The sequence below is a fragment of the Heterodontus francisci genome, chromosome 15 (assembly GCF_036365525.1).
Source record: "Heterodontus francisci isolate sHetFra1 chromosome 15, sHetFra1.hap1, whole genome shotgun sequence".
NCBI lineage: Eukaryota > Metazoa > Chordata > Chondrichthyes > Heterodontiformes > Heterodontidae > Heterodontus > Heterodontus francisci.
Genome location: NC_090385.1, coordinates 62,806,600 through 62,825,257, shown reverse-complemented (window position 1 = coordinate 62,825,257; position 18,658 = coordinate 62,806,600). Strand labels below are relative to the sequence as shown.

Here is an 18,658-nt window from a genome sequence, read left to right as displayed (position 1 = left end):
AAATATAAGTCAGGCTTGGATGTTCACAGAACCTCTTAATTGTTGCAACAACAGTTGATATTTATATAGCATCTGTAACCTAATAAAATGGCCCAAGGCATTTCAAAGGAGCATTATAAAACAAAATATGACACCAAACCACATGAGAAGATATTAGGCCACATGACCAAAAGCTTGGTCAAAGAGGTAAGCTTTAAGGAGTGTCTTACAGGAGGAAAGTGAGGCAGAGGTGTGTAGGGAGGGAATTCCAACGCTTAGGGCCTAGGCAACTGAAGGCATGGCCACCAATGATGGAGCGATTAAAATCAGGGATGCTCGAGGCCAGAATTAGACGAATGCAGATATCTTGGAGGGTTGTGAGGCTGGAGGTAATCACAGACATAGATAGGGACGAGGCCATGAAAGGATTTGAAAACGAGGATGAGAATTTCAAAATTGATATGTTGCTCAACCGGGAGTCAATGTAAGTCAGTGAGCACAGGGGTGATAGGTGAACGGGACTTGGTGCGATTTAGGACACGGGCAGCAGAGTTTTGGATGACTTCAAGGTTAGGGAGGGTAGGAGACCAACCAGGCGTGTATTAAAGTATTCAAGTCATTGGGTGATAAGGTGGTGGAAATAGGCGATCATAATCATAGCACGAATATGTGGTTGGAAACTCATCTTGAAGTCAAATATGACGCTAAGATTGCGAACATACTGGTTTAGTGTCCGATTGTTGCTAGTGTTACGACTGAGGCGGGAGGAGTGCACTGTTTGTTCTAGTCCCACTTCTCCGCAGGTCACAACATATATTTCAATCATATGATCAATCATGTACTCTTGTTTTTTTTCCCAGAATAGAACACACCAACCAGGTTTCTTTAATGAACAACAAAATTAGCTGTTTATTATAAAACAAGTCTTAATCAGTAATGAAGTAAAGCATAAACACACATTGAAATATTACAGTTCCCTTTTTACCTTAGCCTCTCTCTCCCTCTCCCTCCAGAGTTAGTCTTTGAGAACAAAAATAAATACCTTTTAACACTGTCACAATGAATAATTCCATTTTACTTTGCTTCCTTGTTCTAATTATTCAGCATTATAATATCCATTATATTCTCCCTCGCCCTCCCTCCCTGTCCCCCCTCCCACACCGGTTAACCGGAGAAATAAAAGGGGTTTTCGTTTAGAGCTCTGTTACAGACAAGAAAACACTTGGGCTGAACACTTGCTCATTCTTGAAGGAACAGCAGATGAGATGCGTTGTGTTCCAAAACTGGCATACAGTCTGGTTTCTGTGTACACGTAGATCTTTAAAAAGAGTTCTTTTCCGGTAGCGTTGAGAATTAATTTAGCAGGCTTTTCTTCAAAGACAGGAGACAAGATGAGTTGACACAGTGGACTTCTTAGGCTCTTTGAGAGGTGCTGGAAAGCTGAGCTGAGTCTTCACTGCTTCCTTGGGAATTCTCTTCTCTTGGAAGTTCTCTCCTTCAGGCTTTTTAAAGAGATGGAACAGGCTGGTCTGAGCAGGGATTCTGTCCTTCGGTTTTATTTTTTAAAACTCCAACTCCTTTTAAACAGTTCATTCCCAACTCCAAACAATTCGAAAGTGAAACTGGAAACAGAAAGTCCACCTTCTGGCCTGTCACTTCTCTGCACATAGCTTCCCGAGTTACCAGGGTTTCTGTTCTATTTTTAACTCGAGTCATGTGATAGCCAGTAAATGATGTCAAACAAGTCCTTTCAGTGTCTTCTTGAGGACCCTCTTGGAAAAAAAACTGGTCCAACATTTCTTCAGTTTGACAATGAATCCTCAAAAAATATTTTCAACAAAAACAGAAGCACTTTCGTAACACCAGGGACAGAGATGAAGTCAGTAGCTACGGAACGGACTTTGGAGCGGGGATCGAAAACAAACAGCCTTTCCAATATTTAATTGGAGGAAATTTATGCTCGTATAAGCAGTCTGATAATTTAGCAACCCTGCAGGAGTTGAGAGATAGGTGGTAATGAGGTTGAGCTGGGTGTCGTCATTATACATTTGAAATCTAACGCCGTACTTTCAGGTGATGTCGCCAAGGGGCAGCATGGAGATGAGAAATAGGAGGGGACTGAGGATTGACTCTTGGTGGACATCAGAAGTAATGGTACGGGTGTGGGAAGAGAAGCCATTGCCAGTGATACCCTGGATACAGTTAGATACATAAGAATGGTACCAGATGATGCAGTCCCACCTAGCTGGATGACAGTGGAGAGGCATTGGAGGAAGAGATTACTGGTTTGTAATATGCATAGAACCCTTTGTGATCCTATATGTAATGTATTCTTTCCCTGATTTCCCGATGACAAGCTAGCTAGTCTCTGTCCAAAGACGTTTGCTTAAATGGATTGGATTTACTATAACTATTTACACTTGTTGGAAGTGAGGGTGGAGGGGACAGGGGAGAGGGGCTTGCAGTGGAGAGAAAAAGCTAGGGGTTACCTTTGCATTCCAAGACGATCCTGGAACAGTGAGCAGTTTTGGCTAGATGAGAACAGAACCTGATAATGCTTCACATAGTCCAGCCAGATCTGGCGGAGATTGGCTAAATTAGTTGTTCACCATATCCATTCAAGTCTGAGTCCCTTGGACTTATGGAGCGGAGAATGGCCAAGGTGAGAGAGAAAAACAGTTTTAAAGGGAGCTAGGGCATTAGATGTCGAGGTGAGGGTGTGATGGAGCAGATTGTTAGCTGTAGAAATATTGTGAATGGAGGGCCAAAGCTGGGATTTTGAAAGTGCAATTATAACTGAATTGGAAGTGTTTTTCTTTTCCAGGGGTGGGCACACAAGGAAAATAGGGTTGGTCTGGGGGAGGATAATGTGGGTGGAGAGGGATACAAGGAAATGATCAGAGATGGCCTTATCTGTAATTGACACAATAGCAATAGTGAGGCCGTGTAAGATAGCGAGGTGTCTGGGAGTGGGATGAATGTCCATAAATATGGGTTGGGGAATTTGAGGGAGAACTTAAGGGAGGATAGGAGAGCAGTGAACCCAAAGGAGAGAAAAAATGATGAATTGAGTTGGAGATTGTAACAAGGATTGGCACCAACATGTTGCACCACAGACATTTGACAAAATTATTGACTCAGCCACAGTCATGGGGGCAATTAATCTGTATATAAAGTGTATAGCCAATCTAATGCCATCAAAACATCATCTGATTTAAAACACCTTTCTCCCTATAAATAAAATAGCTAAACATACAAACGTCAATGGAGGCAACTGTATTAGCCAGCTAGCAAGCAAAATGGTATGCAATGCCCATGCGAATTGCTTTGGTTGACCGAATAGAGTTGGTACACCATGTCACGGGGTGGTAGATGGACCTTTTCGGATAACCTCTGTGGATTCATGCTGTCAGGAGTGCAGATTCATCCAATAAACTATAAAATTGATGGAGAGCATTGTTGTGGTTATTGAGGTGAGGCAGTAGAAAAATCAGCAATAAGAAGACAAACCATTTCTCACACTGCTATTGTCTCAAGATAATTTAACCTGTGATGGTCAATGTTTGTGCAACTTCTCCACCTGCTTGTAGTATGTGTCTGAAGTCGGGGCAACCAACAAAAGAGCAGTGATCTCCAAATCAGGAGAATTTTATAGGATGGAGCAGATATGACTCTGCTGAAGTACTATAACACAGAAAAAGCAGAGTGGAGCAGAGATAAACGGTAGGTAGCCAAGACTAGTTTATTCATCTTGACAGGCTGCGAAACAAAGTCCTGGATTTTAAAATGCAGAGGCAACAGCATCTCTCATGGACAAAATGTCATTTACTCACTAAAGCTAGTGACAAAATTAAACACAATTACACAGACAGCACCCTTCAGTTCCTCCAATAAAGCAATTTTCTTAAATCCACCTATGTTTATATCTCAATCTATCAATGTTGATTCAGATTCAGCTCTGACAAGATAATAACAAAAAGCTTTTCTGCAAAACGTTGAGCGGTTGTTAATTCATTTATTATTCAAAATGTTTAATCACTATCTGTAAGATGGTACTCCAGACTAACCAATTTATGTCCAAGCCAAATCTCTTTCTTGTTAACAAAGGTGCACTTTTAACAAAGTAATTATATGATATAGGCAACTTTCAAATGACATTGGCCACTCAGTTTATCTGCCCTCAAACTGGATAGTAAATAATGCACATTGCAGTTACTGATCTTTGACATACTTGTAAAACTTGTCCTTTTAATCCAATTCACAACAAAAAAAAAATCAGTTAATGACTGTTTTTAATATGAAACCTAATAAATTTTTTCTATTTCTTCCCTGACAGTTTTTAAAACTGCAAATGCAATATGGATTTTATTATGGAATCCTAGAGCATTCATCATAGGTTAAGATTTATTAAAGCTATCCGTTACATTGTATTTACTAACTATTGTATATGGCAACATCTTGTTTTTGCCAATATCACTCCGCTCTATTACACTGTCCTGTTGTATTTATGAGGAACTTGAAGTGCTGACTTCTGGAGATTCCTTGGATTTTCTTGCATGTTTTCCCCTCAATACATGTTCTGGAACAATGCGATTCCAAATGGGTAGCAGCAGAATTGCGACATTTATATAGAAGTAAAAAAGCTGCAACTTTCAACCCGTCACTGAGCTTGTGTCCCAAGTGAAAGTAATGCGTGCTAGAGCATAGAAATCGAGATAGTCCCTTGATGACTTTTGCCATTTTAAAATGAGTTTACTTAACACAAACCTTTAAACTTGTGTCTTAAAATAACCTAGCTGCTGGTTATTTTTAAAACACAAGGTTTGAAGGCTTGGAGTAGGGATATTTAACCTTTTTGCTTACGGTCCACGTTACAATTTGTGGCTTACATAAGGGTCCAGTGAGAAATTTGGAATATTAAAGGCATTAAAAATTGATCTTGCCATAATCAAAACAACAACAAAGGTGCATTTTTGTGAAGAATCTTTAAATGAGAAAGCTAATTTATTGACTTACTTTCTCGTCACTATATTGGACACATTTAGTGAGATGCCTAGCTTTTTTTTTTTGCTTACACGTAGGCAATGTCTGCAGGCACACATGTAGCAAAATGGAGTATTCGGGATAGATGTCTGTCAGGAGTGATCTTGATTGCTCTCTTCCCCTCATCTCTTTCTCTCTCCTCTCCCCCTCCGTCTTTTTTCCCTGCCCTCTCTGCCTCACCTGCCATGTCCTCCCATCCCCCCTGCCTCCATGTTGTGCCCTCTTGCCGCCCCCCCCCCCCCCCCCCGGAGTGTCGTGCCCTCCGTACTTGAAGAGGCCTCAGCCACTGGTCAAAAGCCAGTTGCATACTACTTTCAAACTCCAGATAAGTTTGATTGGCTTGCTTTTTGAAGGTTCTAAACTTTTGGTGATAGGCTTTGGGTACTAAGTCATATGACCCGAGGGTAGCATTTTCAGTTCATAATTTGATGAACTCTCATCTGGCAACAGGGAATAAACCTCATGGGCTTTTCCGGTTAGCTTGCTTTGTAATGAGAGGCCAGGTCTCAGCTGGCCATTTTAGTTGCCTTGCCAGTTTCTTAAATGACAGAAAAAATTCTTCCACATCCTCATTGAATTTTGGGATTAGTTGAGAGAGTTTGAACAATTTTGTACCCAGCCTTGAATTACGCTCCTCCATATTGGCCATGCTTTCACTGGGGTTACTCTGTCACCCCCTAGTTAACTGAAGTTGTCTCAGCTCTCTTCTTTGCATTCTTTCTGGAAGGTTCTTTCTCTTTTTCTCTCTCCTGTCTTTCTTTCTCCTCTCTTGCTTTCTCTCTCTTCACGTTCCTTCTGGAAGGCTCTCTCTTTCTCCTGCTTCTCTTTGCCTTTTCCCTTTCCTCAAATTCAAGTTTCCTCTGTGCCAATTGTATCTTTGCTAACAATACCCTGTTGGCGTTTGCTTCTTTAGATTCAAAGGAAAAATGGTTAGCCACTAGTCTTAGGAATTCAGACTTCCTAGCCTTGGCATGGACAGTGATCCCACACTGCTCAGCCATTTTTCTCAGCTCCTCTATCGACGGTGCTTTTAACTTACCCCAAGTTACTTCCCCCTGGCTTGGTGAGCTATGAGCTTCAGTTGCAGACATGTTAGTTTTCAAGCACACACAACCACAAGAAAACCTGTATTGAAATCTTACTCTTTTTGATAGGGCGCAATTTGGCTTCCCACTTCCAATTTTGCTCGTCTGTGGGTAAAATCCAGGACGGTAGTCCCCAAATTGCTGTTAGAACCAGATGAAAAAGGGGTCTCAGGTTCCCTCTCAGCCTTCACCTGGTCTTAACGTAACAGGGTTTAATTTTGAACACGCTGTTATTTTAGCTCCACCTTGGTGAATCCTTGTTCACCACTTTCCAATTATAAGGCAAAGAAACTAGCCAGACAGGTTTTCCTAGGTTTAAAGAAAAAAGGTTGAATTTTATTAAACTTAAAACTCTAATTCGGTTAACACCTACGGATATGCGACGCACTCACGCTAGCATGCATACGCGATACGCACATGCAGATAGAGACAGAAAAGAGCAGGAGAAATAAAGTGGAAACAGTTTGAGGCAATATCTGAAGATGGTTTTGGTTACTGTTTGAGCTCGCTGTAAAGTCCTTGATTGCAGGTAGGTCTTGCTTTTCGTTGGGGCCCAGTATATTTCTTAAACCTTGTTCAATGTAGGAGACTTTTCTCTCTTGGGGTTCATGTGTCTTCAGTGGGTCCAGAGGCTTGTGAGAAAGAGATAGAAGCAGACAGGAGAGGTCTTCTCACTCCAGGAGCAAACGGTCTTCTGAGTTCAAACTCTGTGGCTAGTTCAAAAAACCCTGGACCAGCCAGTTAGTCATGTAACCAGCTGGTTTAACCAGTCCTGGCTTTTGTGCATTTTATCACCTTAGCTGTCTCTGGAATGCTCTTCCTTGCACCTTCAGTGTCTGGTGATCAAAACCCATTGTAGGTCGAATGTGTCAGGGAATGGTCCTTTTTGTTTCCACAAGCACTGTCTGTTAGTATGCAAATGTTTTTCAGCTAAGTGTCTGGCAGCCCTTGTAACAGGCCTTCTCTTCCCAGCAAGTTTAAAATCAATGTTCATATGACAAAATTAATATGCTTCCTCCTTCAGGTGGAGGCCTGCATGACGGGAAGAGTTCCAAACTTCAACCACCCTTTGCGTGTAGAAGTGTTTCCTAATTTCACTCCTGAAAAATTGGGCTCTAACGTTTAGACTCTGCCCCCTAGTCCTAGACTCCCCAAAGAGCAGAATAGTTTCTCAATGCTATCAGTTCCCCATAATATCTTGAAAGCTTTGATTAAATCATCCTTAACCTTCTAAATTCCAGGGAATACAACCCTAGTTTGTGTAATCTCACCTTGTAATTTAACCCTCTGAATCCAGGTATCATTCTGGTAAATTTACACTACACCTCCTCCAGGGCCAATGTAGCCTTCCTAAGGTGTGGCACCCAGAAGTGCTCATAGTACTCCAGGTGTGGTTTATACACAAGAAATAGGAGTAGACCATATGGCCCATTGAGCCTACACTGCCATTTAATATGATCATGGCTGATCTTGGGCTTCAACTCCACTTTCCCATCCACTCACCATATCCCTCGATTCCCTAAGAGACCAAAAATCTATCTTTCCCAGCCTTAATTGTATTCAACGATGGAGCATCTACAACCCTCTAGGGCGGAGGATTCCAAAGATTCACAACCCTTTGAGTGAAGTAATTTCTCCTCATCTCAGTCCTAAATGATCTGCCCCTTTAACCTGAGGCTGTGCCCGTGTTTTAGATTCCCCGACCGGCGGAAACAATCTCGAGGTGTCTACCCTATCCAGCCTGTTCAGAATCTTGTATATTTCAATGAGGTCTCCTCTCCTCCTTCTAAACTCCAGAGAATACAGGCCCAATATACTCAGTCTCTCATCATAGGACAACCTGCTCATCCCAGGGACCAATTTAATGAACCTTCGCTGCATCACCTCCAATGCAAGTATATCCTTTCTTAAATGTGGAGACCAAAACTGCACGCAGTATTCCACGTGTGGTCTCACCAAAGCCCTATGCAATTGTAGCAAGACTTCTTTATTATTGTGCACCAGTCCCCTTGCAATAAAGGCCAACATGCCATTTGCCACCTTAATAAAAGCAAAATACTGCAGATACTGGAAATCTGAAATAAAAACAAGAAATGCTGGAAATACTCAGCAGGTCTGGCAGCATCTGTGGAGAGAGAGAAGCAGAGTTAACGTTTCAAGTCAGTGACCCTTCTTCAGAACTGACAAATATTAGAAATGTAAAAGATTTTAAGCAAGTAGAGCGGTGGGGTGGGGGTAAGAGATAACGAGAGAGAAGGTATTGATAGGATAAGGTCACAGAGAATAACTGACCAGGTCCTGGAACAAAGGCAAACTGTTTGATAATGGTGTGCTGAAATACAAAGTGTTAGTACAGAGAGGGTGTGAATTGACTGCAAAGCACAAACATTAAATTTTTTTTTAAAAACAGGAACAGTGGGTAGGCACAGTAGAAACAAACTAACCAAGGTAAAAAAAATAAATAAAATAACCAAAGAAAAAAACTAAACATAAAAGGGGGGAGGGGTTGTCATGCTCTGAAACGCCCCCCCCCCCCCCACCCTTTTTATGTTTAGTTATTTTTCTTATTAGGTTTATTTTGTTTTTTTTTTTAGTTTGGTTCGTTTGTTTCTACTGTGCCTACCCATTGTTCCTGTTTTTAAATTAATGTTTGTAAAGCACAAAGCGCTCCAAGCACAGTCAATTCACGCCCTCTCTGTACTAACGCTTTGGTTTTCAGCCAATTAGAGTACCTTCCCATTATCTGTACTGTCTCCTGCCATTTAGCCAGTTTCCTAACCAGGTCAATATTTGCCTTCAATTCTGAGCTTTACCTTTAGTTAACAGTTTCTTATCAAGGACATTAGCAAATGCCTTCTAAAAGACCATATAAATAACATCCATAGACATTTCTCTGTCCATTACTTTAGTCAACTCTTCAAAAACAAAATTCAGTCAGGTTTGTCAGGCATGTTCTATCCTTTAGAAATCCATACTAGCTCTCCCTGCTCAGCTTAATTTTCAAGATGTTCAGTCACCCTATCTTTAATTATAGACTCTAGTAATTACCCGACAACACATGTTAGGCTAACTGGATGTGATGTACGCAATTTTCCAATCTAAAGGAATAGTCCTGAATCGAGAGCCCTTTGGAAGGTTACAGTTTGGGCATCTGCAGTGTTCCCACCTACGTCCTTTAAAATCCTGGGATGGAAACCAAATGGTCCTGGGGATTTGTCACTCTTATGCTGCTGTTTTCGACATTACTGATAATTTGCGTATGTTAATTTGAGTGGGTCGCTGACCCTCATTCAGTTTTAGTTCCTTTGAGATGCCTGACATGCTCACCTCCTCCCCTACTATAAATACTGACACAAAGTAATTATTCAGCTTGTCCGCCATCCTTGTTTTTGTTGACTATCATCTTTATCGGTTTTAAGGAGCCCATATTGTTCCTGACCACCTCCTTATGTAATCATTAAAACAAATTGTGTGGATTTCGATATCCCTTGCAAGTTTCTTTTCATACTCCCTTTTTATAACCTACTATCTGCTTTGTCACCCTTTGCTGTTCTTTGTATCCTTCCCATGCGCCAGGATCTGTGCTTTTAAAAATTTTTTTATGTATGCTTTTTCTTTTAGTTTTATGTTGTCTCTGACCTCTTTACTTGTTCATGGCTGTCTTTTTTGGCAAGTGGAGCTGTTGCCCCTTAGGGTTGTGTATCACAGTACATCCTCTTTTGAACACCTCCCACTTACCAGTGACAGATTTGCCCAGTTTGCTATGGACCGTCTTTGTCTGATCCCATTGAAGTTAGCCTTACCTAAATCTCGAACTATAGACCTGTGATTTGGTGGCAAGAGCCCACTATTAGAGCCAGGGGAATGAGAGAGAGAAGATTGGGAAGCAAAGGCAACGGATGGCTAAGGGTAGAGGTTTTTTTAAATTTGTTTGTAGGATGTGGGCGTCACTGGATAGGCCAGCATTTGTTGCCCATCCCTAATTGCCCTTGAACTGAGTGGCTTGTTAGGCCATTTCAGAGGGCATTTTAAGAGTCAACCACATTGCTGTGGGTCAAGAGTCACATGTAGGCCAGACTAGGTAAGGACAGCAGATTTCCTTCCCTAAAGGACATTAGTGAACCAGATGGGTTTTTATAACTTTTTTTTTAAATTCATTCATGGGATGTGGGCGTCACTGGCTATGCCAGCATTTATTGCCCATCCCTAATTGCCCTTGAGAAGGTGGTGGTGAGCTGCCTTCTTGAACCGCTGCAGTCCATTTGGGGTACGTATACCCATAGTGCTGTTAGGAAGGGAGTTCCAGGATTTTGACCCAGCGACAGTGAAGGAACGGCGATATAGTTCCAAGTCGGGATGGTGTGTGACTTGGAGGGGAACTTGCAGGTGGTGTTCCCATGCATTTGCTGCCCTTGTCCTTCCAGTTGGTAGAGGTTGTGGGTTTGGAAGGTGCTGTCTAAGGAGCCTTGGTGCATTGCTGCAGTGCATCATGTAGATGGTACACACTGCTGCCACTATGCGTCAGTGTTGGGAGTGAATGTTTGTAGATGGGGTGCCAATCAAGAGGGCTGCTTTGTCCTGGATGGTGTCGAGCTTCTTGAGTGTTGTTGGAGCTGCACCCATCCAGGCAAGTGGAGAGTATTCCATCACACTCCTGACTTGTGCCTTGTGGATGGTGGACAGGCTTCGGGGAGTCAGGAGGTGAGTTACTCGCCTCAGGATTCCTAGCCTCTGACCTGCTCTTGTAGCCACGGTATTTATATGGCTACTCCAGTTCAGTTTCTGGTCAATGGTGACCCCCAGAAGGTTGTTAGTGGGGGATTCAGTGATAGTAATGCCATTGAATGTCAAGGAGAGATGGTTAGATTCTCTCTTGTTGGAGATGGTCATTGCCTGGCACTTGTGTGGCGCGAATGTTACTTGCCACTTATCAGCCCAAGCCTGGATATTGTCCAGGTCTTGCTGCATTTCTACACTGACTGCTTCAGTATCTGAGGAGTCACGAATGGTGCTGAACATTGTGCAATCATCAGCGAACATCCCCACTTCTGACCTTATGATTGAAGGAAGGTCATTGATGAAGCAGCTGAAGGTGGTTGGGCCTAGGACACTAACCTGAGGAACTCCTGCATTGATGTCCTGGAGCTCTAATGATTGACCTCCAACAACCACAACCATCTTCCTTTGTGCAAGGTATGACTCCAGCTAGCGGAGGGTTTTTCCCCTAATTCCCATTGACCTCAGTTTTGCTAGGGCTCCTCGATGCCATACTCTGTCAAATGCTGCCTTGATGTCACGTCACCTCTTGAGTTCAGCTCTTTTGTCCATGTTTGAACCAAGGCTGTAATGAGGTCAGGAGCTGAGTGGCCCTGGCGGAACCCAAACTGAGCATCACTGAGCAGGTTATTGCTAAGCAAGTTCCGCTTGATGGCACTGTTGATGACACCTTCCATCACTTTACTGATGATTGAGAGTAGGCTGATGGGGCGGTAATTGGCCGGGTTGGACTTGTCCTGCTTTTTGTGTACAGGACATAACTGGGCAATTTTCCACATTGCAGGGTAGATGCCAGTGTTGTAGCTGTGCTGGAACAGCTTGGCTCGGGGCCTGTTCTGGAGCACAGGTCTTCAATACTATTGACGGAATATTGTCAGGGCCCATAGCTTTTGCAGTATCCAGTGCCTTCAGTCGTTTTTTGATATCACGTGGCGTGAATCGAGTCGGCTGAAGTCTGGCATCTGTGATTCTGGGGACTTCAGGAGGAGGCCGAGATGGATCATCAACTCGGCACTTCTGGCTGAAGATTGTTGCAAATGCTTCAGCCTTATCTTTCACACTGATGTGCTGGGCTCCCCCATCATTGAGGATGGGGATATTTGTGGAGCCGCCTCCTCCAGTTAGTTGTTTAATTGTCCACCACCATTCACGGCTGGATGTGGCAGGACTGCAGAGCTTAGAACTGATCCATTGGTTATGGGATCACTTAGCTCTGTCTATCGCATGTTGCTTACGCAGTTTGGCATGCAAGTAGTCCTGGGTTGTAGCTTCACCAGGTTGACGCCTCATTTTGAGGTATGCCTGGTGCTGTTCCTGGCATGCCCTCATTGAACCAGGGTTGGTCTCCTGGCTTGATGGTAATGGCAGAGTGGGGGATATGCTGGGCAATGAGGTTACAGAATGTGGATGAGTACAATTCTGCTGCTGCTGATGGCCCACAGCGCCTCATGGGTGCCCAGTTTTGCGTTGCTAGATCTGTTCGAAATAGATCCCATTTAGCACGGTGATAGTGCCACACAACACAATGGATGGTATCCTCAATGTGAAGGCGGGACTTCGTCTCCACAAGTACTGTGCTGTGGTCACTCCTACCAATAATGTCATGGACAGAAGCATCTGTGGCGGGCAGATTGGTGAGGACGAGGTCAAGTATGTTTTTCCCTCGTGTTGGTTCCCCCACCACCTGCCGCAGACCCAGTCTAGCAGCTATGTCCTTTTAGGACTCTGCCAGCTCGGTCAGTAGTGGTGCTACCGAGCCACTCTTGGTGATGGACCTTGAAGTCCCCCACCCAGAGTACATTTTGTGCCCTTGCCACCCTCAGTGCTTCCTCCAAGTGATGTTCAACATGGTGGAGTACTGAGTCATCAGCTGAGGGAGGGCGGTAGGTGGTAATCAGTAGGAGGTTTCCTTGCCCATGTTTGACCTGATGCCATGAGACTTCATGGTGTCCAGAGTCGATGTTGAGGACTCCCAGGGCAACTCCCTTCCTACTGTATACCACTGTGCCCCCACCTCTGCTGGGTCTGTCCTGCCGGTGGGACAGGACCAACCCGGGGATGGTGATGGCAGTGTCTGGGACATTGTCTGTAAGGTATGATTCCGTGAGTATGACTATGTCAGGCTGTTGCTTGACTAGTCTGTGGGACAGCTCTCCCAACTTTGGTACAAGCCCCCAGATGTTAGTAAGGAGGACTTTGCAGGGTCGACAGTGCTGGGTTTGCTGTTGTCGTTTCCGGTGCCTAGGTCAATGCCGGGTGGTCCGTCCGGTTTCGTTCCTTTTTATTGACTTCTTAGCGGTTAGGTGCAACTGAGTGGCTGGCTAGGCCATTTCAGAGGGTATGTAAGAGTTAACCACATTGCTGTGGTCTGGAGTCATATAGGCCAGACAAGGTAAGGACAGCAGATTTCCTTCCCTAAAGGACATTAGTGAACCAGATGGGTTTTTACAACAATTGACTGGTTTCGTGGTCACCATTAGACTAGCTTTTAATTCCAGATTTATTAATTGAATTCAAATTTCGCCATCTGCCATGGTGGGATTCAAACCCATGCCCCCAGAGCATTAGCCTGGGCTCTGGATTAATAGTCAATTGACGTTACCGCTATGCCACTGCCTCCCCCCAGGTGCACAGTAAGGCGCTTCCGATGGAACTGACCGTACATGCACCGTAATGAATCTCTCACAATAACTGCACACTCTTAATTAGGAATTTTGTACCTTCCAATAATGGGGACATCTACCTGAGTTAGTGTGGAATTGTAAGTAATGTAGCTTTTAAAACATTTTTCTGGAACAGTTTCGCAACAAGATATTTATGCATAGATGTAGATTTCAAAATGAAAATCAGCTGGTTGGTCTGTGTTGTCTCTACCTTCCATATAAGCAAGTAGTTCTAATTACATTTACCCACTCCATTTCTTCCTCCTTTTCCTTCATTCACCTATCCAATCAAATTTTGATTGGTGACATTGTATCTGTATCGACCACTAAATCAGGAAATGAATTCCACAACCTCATCTTTTATGAACAAGTTTATTCTGCCCTCTGTTCTAAATCCCTTACATTTATTTTTTTTATCTATGGCCCCTTTGCTATTACCTCAATTACTAGAAATAGTAAGATTCTAACTATCCTGCTCCACCTTTAATTTAAAAACCTTCTGTCTTCTTACCACTATAATCTGCATTCTCAAGGGGGAAAAAAAAACAGTTTTTCATGTCTGTCTTCATATTTATATTTCTGCATACCGGGCAGATTCCTAGTGAATTTTCAATATCCTTCTAATGTGGACCCCAGTACTATGCAGAATATTCTTAACCGGTCTTATTTAGGTTTTATATAGATTAATCATTACCTGTTTTTTTTTATTCATTCATGAGATGTGGGCGTCGCTGGTTAGGTATTTATTGCCCGTCTCTAATTGCCCTCGAGAAGGTGTTGGTGAGCTGCCTTCTTGAACTACTGCAGTCCTTGGGGTGTAGGTACACCAAAAATGCTGTTGGAAAGAAGTTTCAGGATTTTGACCAGCAACAGTAAAGGAACCGTGATATAGTTCCAAGTCAGGATGGTGTGTGGCTTGGAGGGGGACTTGCAGGTGGTGGTGTTCCCAGGCATCTGCTGCCCTTGTCCTTCTACATGGCTTGTACTAAAACCTGTAATTCCATTTATCATTTTTTTAAACAACATTACCAAACTAAGATGCTACTTTTGCTGACATGTTAACTGTTTCCCCTGAAAGCCCCTCTCCCTTCCACAGCACCAAGCTTATTTCCATTTAGTATAGTCGCTGCTGTTTTTAAACCAAAATAAATATCTTTCATTTACTTGTATTGAATTCCCTCTACCGCTTTTTAGCCTATTTTGCCCATCTTTTTAACGTCCCTTTGCATATTCCTTTGGCCTTCTGAAGAACTAACTATACCTCCTATTTTGTATCATCTGCATTCCTCCCCGATGATGTGTATATAAATGATAGCTCCCCCTCCCCTTCCCGCTCCCTCCCTCGCCCCTCTCCCCATCTCTTTCCCTCTTCTTCCTTTCCCCCTCCCCACACGCGTGCTTTCCCCTCCCACAGCATGCGCGCGCCCTCTCCCTTTCCTCCCCCTGTTCCCCCACATCCACCCTGCTACACAACATGTACCCTCAGCCCAAGAACACTGCTACAGATTGGAAATTTGAGGGCCTTCAGGCACAACGTTTAATGTTTATTATGATTCCATTATAGCCTAAACATGGCTATAATATGACATTACTAAAACAATAGGTAACATAGTGGCATCAAGTAAATTGATGCACACCTTTCTAATGTGAAAAGATATAGGCCTTATGTAACATTTGTAATACTGTTTAACAGTTTGCAGTTCTTGCTAAGATGCAAGTAACTTTTTTTTTTGCTCCAATTTCTCCTCTTCCCAGTTATTTACATTCCAAAATGATACTTTGCTCTACCTCCCACTATGGATTTGGAGTATTGGATTAGTGCTTTGTTCTTCGCTATCCTCTCTTCAAAACTTTACTCCTTTGTCTCACTTCATATAATTATGAAAGATTTTTTCTGCCCATGACTCTCCACTTGGTCTTAGTCATTTGTTGTTTTTTTGTTTTTTGGCTGGCTTGTCATAATACATGCTAAGTTTTGTAGTTCAAGAGGATGAGGGTGAAACGTAAACTCCCAAAATGCATCTCTCAGAAGTTGCCGGAAATATCCAGAACCCACAGCCTAAGTGAAGTGTACACCTCAATCCCCAGACAGAAATGCAGACCCCTATGTGAAGGAAATTTCTTGTGAATAATAAATGGCTAGTTTTATGGCTGGTTATTTTTTCAAAACTCTTTTTTAAAATTATTTTAAATGTTTCCTTTAGCTGTATGCATCCAACTGAGTAAGAAAGTGAATTGCTGTCTGAAAACTGCGTTGGTTTGCTTTGTAGCACTTGGCTTGTGAATGAGTAGCTTTGAAAATCTAGATGGCAGTTTGATTGCTCAGACCATATGTTTGGAGTAACACGAGGCACTCCTAGTGTTTAGCCCCACTGTTAAGGGCAGCACTTAAGTAAGTTTCACTCTAGGAGGCCAAAATTGGGAAACGGGTAGATGTTCAACAGAAAATAATCTATAGTTATTTTTCAGCGTATTGTCTAATTTTGTTATTGATGCAGACAGGTTTGCTGTCTGTTCTCTCAGCTGTTCATAATAAGAATCTGAATGTCTTTCTGTCTTTCAGAATGGTTATTTTGTGGGCTGCCTGCTTCTTGAGGAAGTTTCAGTTTCCCTGGTTACCTATTACAGTGGCAGTGTATCACGTGGGAGTCCTTAGTCATCATTCTTCTTTGCTTCAATTCGCCGAAGGAGAGAGAAAATCCAAAGGACTCCTCGCCATATGGACACTCTTGTTGCCTGAATTTGTTTTCTTAACTTTTTGTTAAAAATGCATCATGAAATTTTGACGCATTGAGAAATATATGGGAAGAGGAATAGAAACGAAGTTTATGTGGCTGGCTGTTTTTGTGGATACCGTAGCGGTTCAAACATTGTTTTCCATTTGTAAGAGGAAAGGACAGAATATGCACTGACCACTTCATGATGTAAGATGTAGAAGCGGTCAGAAAACCTGGTATTACACCTGGGAAAAATCATAATTTAAACCATGATTAATTTGAAAAGCAGAGCACATTTAAATGGGTCCTGTTCGTTTCCTACCTGCCCCAAACTTCCTGCAAAAACTTGCTCCTTTTCCATATTGTTCCACTGCATATTACAGTGCTGAGATTTATATTGCTACACTATTTGTTTTATAAACCTCTTTCTCCATCCACCCCACCTCTTTAAAAACAAGTTGCTGCCACATCCAGTGAGTGTGCCCGATGGTTTTTGGCATTAAAGTCCAGTTGAGTTCTTGGTTGCTGTTAAGTGTGTTGGAGAAATGTAATGTTCTTGCATTTTATATATAAAAGGAACTTGAAACTCTGCTCAGTGTTCAGATTCATTTTTTTCCATCTATATTAATAGTGTGTAAACTTGCAGAATGAAATACTCTTCAGTCAATCAGTGTACATGTCTTGAGTGGGATTTCACAGTAGCCTGATTGGCATAGGCTGCTAAGAAGTAAGTTAACTATTAAAAGTGAGAATGCTATTTAACTTTTAAACAAAAAAAATTTGCATTTTCTGAGAGAATTTTACACATGCTGTGCTGTTACTATATGCAAATTATTAAACGATTTGGAAAAAGGTGTTCGTCTCATTTTGTTGGAAAAACTGGTTTGTGTAGTTAGCCTAGTAGTTCAAGTGGAACAGGGCTCACCCTATCTTAGTAGTTTGTATCACATGCAATTGGTGACAGCCTGGTAGATTGAGAAAATGAGCTCTTTCCTAGGATTCTGGAATTCTTGAAAACATATACAGGGCATTGCCTCACTTCACTGTTTCACCAGTACTGCAAACTACAGTACCCACTAGCAGTCAACAGTTTTGTCAGAACTGCCTATTGCTTGAACTCACTGTCACTGTTACACAAAGTAGATCTATTTTTATTTATATTGTGCACCTTGTGTGATTTTAAAAGAAATCTAAGTCTGGGTTGGTCACCTATGGTTGGCTCTTTATGCTGCCTGTATCCCAACTTGCACCAAGTCCTGTTCACCTATCGCCCCTATACTCGCTGACCAATGTTAGTTCCTCATCCAGCAGTGCCTGTATTTTAAAATTCTGACCCTTGCTTTCCAATCTCTCCTTGGCCTCACTCCTGCCTCTGTAATCTCCTCCAGCCCTACAACTCTTAGTTCCTCCAACCTGGGTCTTTATGTATCTCTTCGCCTTCCCCCCCCGCCCCCCAGCTTTCCTTCACCCAGCTCTGACGACTGTACCTTCAGCTGCCATGGCCCTAAACTCTGGATTTCTTTCCCCAAACCTCTATGTCGATTCACTTCTCTGCCTCCTGTAAGATACTCCTTAAAGCCTACCTCTTTGACCAAAGTTTTGGTCACCTGTCATAAAATGTATATTTTGCCTCTGTCAATTTTTGTCTGATCATGCTACTGTGAAGCATCTTGGGCAATTTACTACATTTAAGGCACTATATAAATTTAAGTTATTTCCAGAAGTGTTTAAAGTAATTGTGACCGGAAGGAACAAAAAAGCTAATAGGTTCCATTCATAAAATTGTGTATGTCAATAAAGGTGTGATTTGAAATAGTTAATGGAAAGGAGTTTTCCTGAATGAACACAGGTGTGATTTTGGGTTGGTGCTCAGGTTATTGAAATTTTGAGGGTGAGATTAAGGGTTAGACCTGATTTCTGTAGCTCCAGGAAGACCCAAGGATTCAGACAAATATTTTACTGGAGGTTAAGGTAATTTTATTTTTTTAGAGTGAGGCTGAACATGTATACAGTTTTTTTTGGTGGGGAAATAGGGACAGCATTGAAAAAATGAATTTTTGACATACTTTGACTGGACTCATTGTCTTGGTTTTGTGTAATTGAATCCATACAAATTTCTGTTTGGTGGTTAATGTTGCTTAAACGATTTAAAACAACAAACAGGTAACGGCTGAAATGGTATACATAAAATAGTGTGCAGTTTTCTATCCAGTTTATGATTTAAATGGGAAGTTTTAAAAGGAAAAAATTGCATTTATTTAACTCCTTTCATAATCTTTTGATTTCTTACAGTAGTTCATATATAATTAATGACTTTAAAGTTAAATGTTAAGGCAAATACGAGTTATTTTGTAAACATCAAGGTCCCACAAACACCAAATGAATGAAGGAAAGA

The 18,658-nt window shown here is 42.2% G+C and overlaps 1 protein-coding gene across 3 annotated transcripts in view; it reads left to right on the top strand.

Annotated features, from left to right (window-relative positions):
- The window catches only part of cstf2 (cleavage stimulation factor, 3' pre-RNA, subunit 2), a 95,996-nt gene extending 79,142 nt beyond the window's left edge, over positions 1 to 16,854 (top strand). For all 3 annotated transcript variants that reach the window (XM_068047651.1, XM_068047652.1, XM_068047650.1), the window contains one exon: positions 16,110 to 16,854. The gene's annotated coding sequence lies outside the window, so the exon portion shown is untranslated. The remainder of the gene's footprint in view (positions 1 to 16,109) is intronic.
- The last annotated feature ends 1,804 nt before the right edge of the window (positions 16,855 to 18,658 follow it).